Genomic DNA, 7,242 nt, shown 5'->3' with positions numbered 1-7,242 from the left:
GGGAAAATCACGGTGGATTCAGCCTCTAACCAGCAGAGTTTGGGGAAATCACAGTGGATTGAGCCTCTAACCAGCAGAGTTTGGGAAAATCAGGTAGATTCAGCCTCTAACCAGCAGAGTTTGGGAAAATCACGGTGGATTGAGACTCTAACAAGCAGAGTTTGGGAAAATCACGGTGGATTCCGCCTCTATCCAGCAGAGTTTGGGGAAATCAGAGTGAATTGAGCCTCTAACGAGCAGAGTTTGGGGAAATCAGGTGGATTCAGCCTCTAACCAGCAGAGTTTGGGGAAATCAGAGTGGATTGAGCCTCTAACGAGCAGAGTTTGGGGAAATCAGGTGGATTTAACCCCTAACCAGCAGAGTTTGGGGAAATCAGGGTGGATTCAGCCTCTAACCAGCAGAGTTTGGGGAAATCAGGTGGAGTCAGCCTCTAACCAGCAGAGTTTGGGGGAATCAGGGTGGATTCAGCCTCTAACCAGCAGAGTTTGGGAAAATCACGGCGGATTCAGCCTCTAACCAGCAGAGTTTGGGAAATCACGGTGGATTCAGCCTCTAACCTGCAGAGTTTGGGGGAATCAGGGTGGATTCAGCCTGTAACCAGTAGAGTTTGGGAAAATCACGGTGGATTCAGCCTCTAACCAGCAGAGTTTGGGGGAATCAGGGTGGATTCAGCCTCTAACCAGCAGAGTTTGGGAAAATCAGGTAGATTCAGCCTCTAACCAGCAGAGTTTGGGAAAATCACGGCGGATTCAGCCTCTAACCAGCAGAGTTTCAGGAAATCAGGGTGGATTGAGCCTAGAAGAATGAGAATTGTGCAACGCAGATGGTGGAGGAGTATGAGTTGGAATTGTAGAGGTTGAGCGCAGACATGCCAATTCATGTTGGGGTGCTTGATGCTGGTGGGCACGAAAATGATGGGTCTATCCAGTGGCAGTTTATTTTGATGAAAGTCAGCCGGTCGGCACTCTCAGCTGACAGCCGGCTGCGCTTATCCATGATGAAGCCACCGGCTGCGCTGAAGATCCTTTCAGATAGCACGTTGGCGGCAGGACAGGACAGCACCTCCAAGGCGTTTAGGGCAAGTTCAAGTCACAGGTCCAACTTCGACACCCAATACGTGTAGGGCGCAGAAGGATCGGAGAGGACAGGGCTGTGGTCGGACAGGTATTCCCGCAACATGCACCTATACTTTTCCCGCCTGGTGACACTAGGCCCCTTAGTGGCGGGGGTTTGGCGAGGGGGTGCCATTAACGTGTCCCAGAGCCTAGACAGTGTGCCCCTTGTGGGTGTGGACCGGACGGCACTTGTTCGCCTCATGGAGGAACTGTCCTCTCTGCCGCCAACGACACTTGATGGAAACATCTCCATCATGTTCTGCACCAATTGTTTGTGGCAATCATTAATGCGATTGGCCCTCCCCTCTACCGGAATAAAAGACGAGCTGTTATTTTTATACCGGGGGTCAAGGATTGCAAATATCCAGTATTGGTTGCTCTCCGTTATTTTGACTACGCGCTTGTCACTTGAAAAGCACCCCAACATGAAGTAAGCCAAAACGCTGTGAAACGGACAGGTGTGTGGACCTACTCTCCTGCTGTGACGGTTCTGCTGCTATCCCTGACTCCTCAGTGTGATCTGCGTTATCCCTGATGGCAATGAGGGATTCTCGCATCACACACAAGAGCGGGATTGTTACGCTCACTAGTGCCTCTAACCAGCAGAGTTTGGGGGAATCAGGTAGATTCAGCCTCTAACCAGCAGAGTTTGGGAAAATCACAGTAGATTCAGACTCTAACAAGCAGAGTTTGGGAAAATCACGGTGGATTCCGCCTCTATCCAGCAGAGTTTGGGAAAATCACAGTGGATTGAGCCTCTAACCAGCAGAGTTTGGGGAAATCAGGTAGTTCAGCCTCTAACCAGCAGAGTTTGGGAAAATCACGGTGGATTCAGCCTCTAACCAGCAGAGTTTGGGGAAATCAGGTGGATTTAGCCTCTAAGTAGCAGAGTTTGGGGAAATCAGGTGGATTCAGCCTCTAACCAGCAGAGTTTGGGAAAATCAGGGTGAATTCAGCCTCTAACCAGCAGAGTTTGGGGAAATCAGGGTGAATTCAGCCTCTAACCAGCAGAGTTTGGGGAAATCAGGGTGAATTCAGCCGCTAACCAGCAGAGTTTGGGGAAATAAGGTGGATTCAGCCTCTAACCGGCAGAGTTTGGGGAAATCAGGAGGATTTAGCCTCTAGCCAGCAGAGTTTGGGAAAAACACTGTGGATTCAGCCTCTAACCCGCAGCGTTTAGGGCAATCAGGGTGGATTCAGCCTCTAACCAGCAGAGTTTGGGGAAATCAGGTAGATTCAGCCTCTAACCAGCAGAGTTCAGGAAAATCACGGTGGATTGAGACTCTAACAAGCAAAGTTTGGGGAAATCAGGTGGATTCAGCCTCTAACCAGCAGAGTTTGGGGAAATCAGAGTAGATTGAGCCTCTAACGAGCAGAGTTTGTGGAAATCAGGTGGATTCAACCCCTAACCAGCAGAGTTTGGGGAAATCAGGTGGATTCAGCATCTAACCAGCAGAGTTTGGGGAAATCAGGGTGGATTAAGCCTCCAACCAGCAGAGTTTGGGGAAATTAGGTGGATTCAGCCTCTAACCAGCAGAGTTTGGGGAACTCACGGTGGATTCAGCCTCTAACCAGCAGAGTTTGGGGGAATCAGGGTGGATTGAGCCTCTAACTAGCAGAGTTTGGGAAAATCACGGTGGATTTAGCCTCTAACCAGCAGAGTTTGGGGGAATCAGGGTGATTCAGCCTCTAACCAGCAGAGTTTGGGGGAATCAGAGTGGATTGAGCCTCTAACCACCAGAGTTTGGGGAAATCAGGTGGATTCAGCCTTTAACCAGCAGAGTTTGGGGAACTCACGGTGGATTCAGCCTCTAACCAGCAGAGTTTGGGGGAATCAGGGTGGATTGAGCCTCTAACTAGCAGAGTTTGGGAAAATCACGATGTATTCAGCCTCTAACCAGCAGAGTTTGGGAAAATCACGGTGGATTCAGCCTCTAACCCGCAGAGTTTGGGGGAATCAGGGTGGATTCAGCCTGTAACCAGTAGAGTTTGGGAAAATCACGGTGGATTCAGCCTCTAAACAGCAGAGTTTGGGGAAATCACAGTGGATTGAGCCTCTAACCAGCAGACTTTGGGAAAAATAGGTAGATTCAGCCTCTAACCAGCAGAGTTTGGGAAAATCACGATGGATTGAGACTCTAACAAGCAGAGTTTGGGAAAATCACGGTGGATTCCGCCTCTATCCAGCAGAGTTTGGGGAAATCAGAGTGGATTGAGCCTCTAACCAGCAGAGTTTGGGGAAATCAGAGTGGATTGAGCCTCTAACGAGCAGAGTTTGGGGAAATCAGGTGGATTTAACCCCTAACCAGCAGAGTTTGTGGAAATCAGGGTGGATTCAGCCTCTAACCAGCAGAGTTTGGGGAAATCAGGTGGAGTCAGCCACTAACCAGCAGAGTTTGGGGAAATCAGGGTGGATTCAGCCTCTAACCAGCAGAGTTTGGGGAAATCAGGTGGATTCAGCCTCTAAGTAGCAGAGTTTGGGGAAATCAGGTGGATTCAGCCTCTAACCAGCAGAGTTTTGGGAAAACCACGGTGGATTCAGCCTCTAACCAGCATAGTTTGGGGGAATCAGGGTGGATTCAGCCTGTAACCATTAGAGATTGGGAAAATAACGGTAGATTCAGCCTCTAACCAGCAGAGTTTGGGTAAATCACAGTGGATTCAGCCTCTAACCAGCAGAGTTTGGGGAAATCAGGGTGGATTAAGCCTCCAACCAGCAGAGTTTGGGGAAATTAGGTGGATTCAGCCTCTAACCAGCAGAGTTTGGGGAACTCACGGTGGATTCAGCCTCTAACCAGCAGAGTTTGGGGGAATCAGGGTGGATTGAGCCTCTAACTAGCAGAGTTTGGGAAAATCACGGTGGATTTAGCCTCTAACCAGCAGAGTTTGGGGGAATCAGGGTGATTCAGCTCTAACCCGCAGAGTTTGGGGGAATCAGGGTGGATTCAGCCTGTAACCAGTAGAGTTTGGGAAAATCACGGTGGATTCAGCCTCTAACCAGCAGAGTTTGGGGAAATCACAGTGGATTGAGCCTCTAACCAGCAGAGTTTGGGAAAATCAGGTAGATTCAGCCTCTAACCAGCAGAGTTTGGGAAAATCATGGTGGATTGAGACTCTAACAAGCAGAGTTTGGGAAAATCACGGTGGATTCCGCCTCTATCCAGCAGAGTTTGGGGAAATCAGAGTGGATTGAGCCTCTAACCAGCAGAGTTTGGGGAAATCAGAGTGGATTGAGCCTCTAACGAGCAGAGTTTGGGGAAATCAGGTGGATTCAGCCTCTAACCAGCAGAGTTTGGGGAAATCAGAGTGGATTGAGCCTCTAACGAGCAGAGTTTGGGGAAATCAGGTGGATTTAACCCCTAACCAGCAGAGTTTGGGGAAATCAGGGTGGATTCAGCCTCTAACCAGCAGAGTTTGGGGAAATCACAGTGGATTGAGCCTCTAACCAGCAGAGTTTGGGAAAATCACGATGTATTCAGCCTCTAACCAGCAGAGTTTGGGAAAATCACGGTGGATTCAGCCTCTAACCCGCAGAGTTTGGGGGAATCAGGGTGGATTCAGCCTGTAACCAGTAGAGTTTGGGAAAATCACGGTGGATTCAGCCTCTAAACAGCAGAGTTTGGGGAAATCACAGTGGATTGAGCCTCTAACCAGCAGACTTTGGGAAAAATAGGTAGATTCAGCCTCTAACCAGCAGAGTTTGGGAAAATCACGATGGATTGAGACTCTAACAAGCAGAGTTTGGGAAAATCACGGTGGATTCCGCCTCTATCCAGCAGAGTTTGGGGAAATCAGAGTGGATTGAGCCTCTAACCAGCAGAGTTTGGGGAAATCAGAGTGGATTGAGCCTCTAACGAGCAGAGTTTGGGGAAATCAGGTGGATTTAACCCCTAACCAGCAGAGTTTGTGGAAATCAGGGTGGATTCAGCCTCTAACCAGCAGAGTTTGGGGAAATCAGGTGGAGTCAGCCACTAACCAGCAGAGTTTGGGGAAATCAGGGTGGATTCAGCCTCTAACCAGCAGAGTTTGGGGAAATCAGGTGGATTCAGCCTCTAAGTAGCAGAGTTTGGGGAAATCAGGTGGATTCAGCCTCTAACCAGCAGAGTTTTGGGAAAACCACGGTGGATTCAGCCTCTAACCAGCATAGTTTGGGGGAATCAGGGTGGATTCAGCCTGTAACCATTAGAGATTGGGAAAATAACGGTAGATTCAGCCTCTAACCAGCAGAGTTTGGGTAAATCACAGTGGATTCAGCCTCTAACCAGCAGAGTTTGGGGAAATCAGGGTGGATTAAGCCTCCAACCAGCAGAGTTTGGGGAAATTAGGTGGATTCAGCCTCTAACCAGCAGAGTTTGGGGAACTCACGGTGGATTCAGCCTCTAACCAGCAGAGTTTGGGGGAATCAGGGTGGATTGAGCCTCTAACTAGCAGAGTTTGGGAAAATCACGGTGGATTTAGCCTCTAACCAGCAGAGTTTGGGGGAATCAGGGTGATTCAGCCTCTAACCCGCAGAGTTTGGGGGAATCAGGGTGGATTCAGCCTGTAACCAGTAGAGTTTGGGAAAATCACGGTGGATTCAGCCTCTAACCAGCAGAGTTTGGGGAAATCACAGTGGATTGAGCCTCTAACCAGCAGAGTTTGGGAAAATCAGGTAGATTCAGCCTCTAACCAGCAGAGTTTGGGAAAATCATGGTGGATTGAGACTCTAACAAGCAGAGTTTGGGAAAATCACGGTGGATTCCGCCTCTATCCAGCAGAGTTTGGGGAAATCAGAGTGGATTGAGCCTCTAACCAGCAGAGTTTGGGGAAATCAGAGTGGATTGAGCCTCTAACGAGCAGAGTTTGGGGAAATCAGGTGGATTCAGCCTCTAACCAGCAGAGTTTGGGGAAATCAGAGTGGATTGAGCCTCTAACGAGCAGAGTTTGGGGAAATCAGGTGGATTTAACCCCTAACCAGCAGAGTTTGGGGAAATCAGGGTGGATTCAGCCTCTAACCAGCAGAGTTTGGGGAAATCACAGTGGATTGAGCCTCTAACCAGCAGAGTTTGGGAAAATCACGATGTATTCAGCCTCTAACCAGCAGAGTTTGGGAAAATCACGGTGGATTCAGCCTCTAACCCGCAGAGTTTGGGGGAATCAGGGTGGATTCAGCCTGTAACCAGTAGAGTTTGGGAAAATCACGGTGGATTCAGCCTCTAAACAGCAGAGTTTGGGGAAATCACAGTGGATTGAGCCTCTAACCAGCAGACTTTGGGAAAATATAGGTAGATTCAGCCTCTAACCAGCAGAGTTTGGGGAAATCAGGTGGAGTCAGCCTCTAACCAGCAGAGTTTGGGGGAATCAGGGTGGATTCAGCCTCTAACCAGCAGAGTTTGGGAAAATCACGGCGGATTCAGCCTCTAACCAGCAGAGTTTGGGGAAATCACAGTGGATTGAGCCTCTAACCAGCAGAGTTTGGGAAAATCAGGTAGATTCAGCCTCTAACCAGCAGAGTTTGGGAAAATCACGGCGGATTCAGCCTCTAACCAGCAGAGTTTCAGGAAATCAGGGTGGATTGAGCCTAGAAGAATGAGAATTGTGCAACGCAGATGGTGGAGGAGTATGAGTTGGAATTGTAGAGGTTGAGCGCAGACATGCCAATTCATGTTGGGGTGCTTGACGCTGGTGGGCACGAAAACGATGGGTCTATCCAGTGGCAGTTTATTTTGATGAAAGTCAGCCGGTCGGCACTCTCAGCTGACAGCCGGCTGCGCTTATCCGTGATGAAGCCACCGGCTGCGCTGAAGATCCTTTCAGATAGCACGTTGGCGGCAGGACAGGACAGCACCTCCAAGGCGTTTAGGGCAAGTTCAAGTCACAGGTCCAACTTCGACACCCAATACGTGTAGGGCGCAGAAGGATCGGAGAGGACAGGGCTGTGGTCGGACAGGTATTCCCGCAACATGCACCTATACTTTTCCCGCCTGGTGACACTAGGCCCCTTAGTGGCGGGGGTTTGGCGAGGGGGTGCCATTAACGTGTCCCAGAGCCTAGACAGTGTGCCCCTTGTGGGTGTGGACCGGACGGCACTTGTTCGCCTCATGTAGGAACTGTCCTCTCTGCCGCCAACGACACTTGATGGAAACA

Source organism: Leptodactylus fuscus, chromosome 1 (genome assembly GCF_031893055.1).
Source record: "Leptodactylus fuscus isolate aLepFus1 chromosome 1, aLepFus1.hap2, whole genome shotgun sequence".
Taxonomy (NCBI): domain Eukaryota; kingdom Metazoa; phylum Chordata; class Amphibia; order Anura; family Leptodactylidae; genus Leptodactylus; species Leptodactylus fuscus.
The sequence above is the reverse complement of the archived record's forward strand: the minus strand, read 5'-3'. Positions refer to the sequence as shown.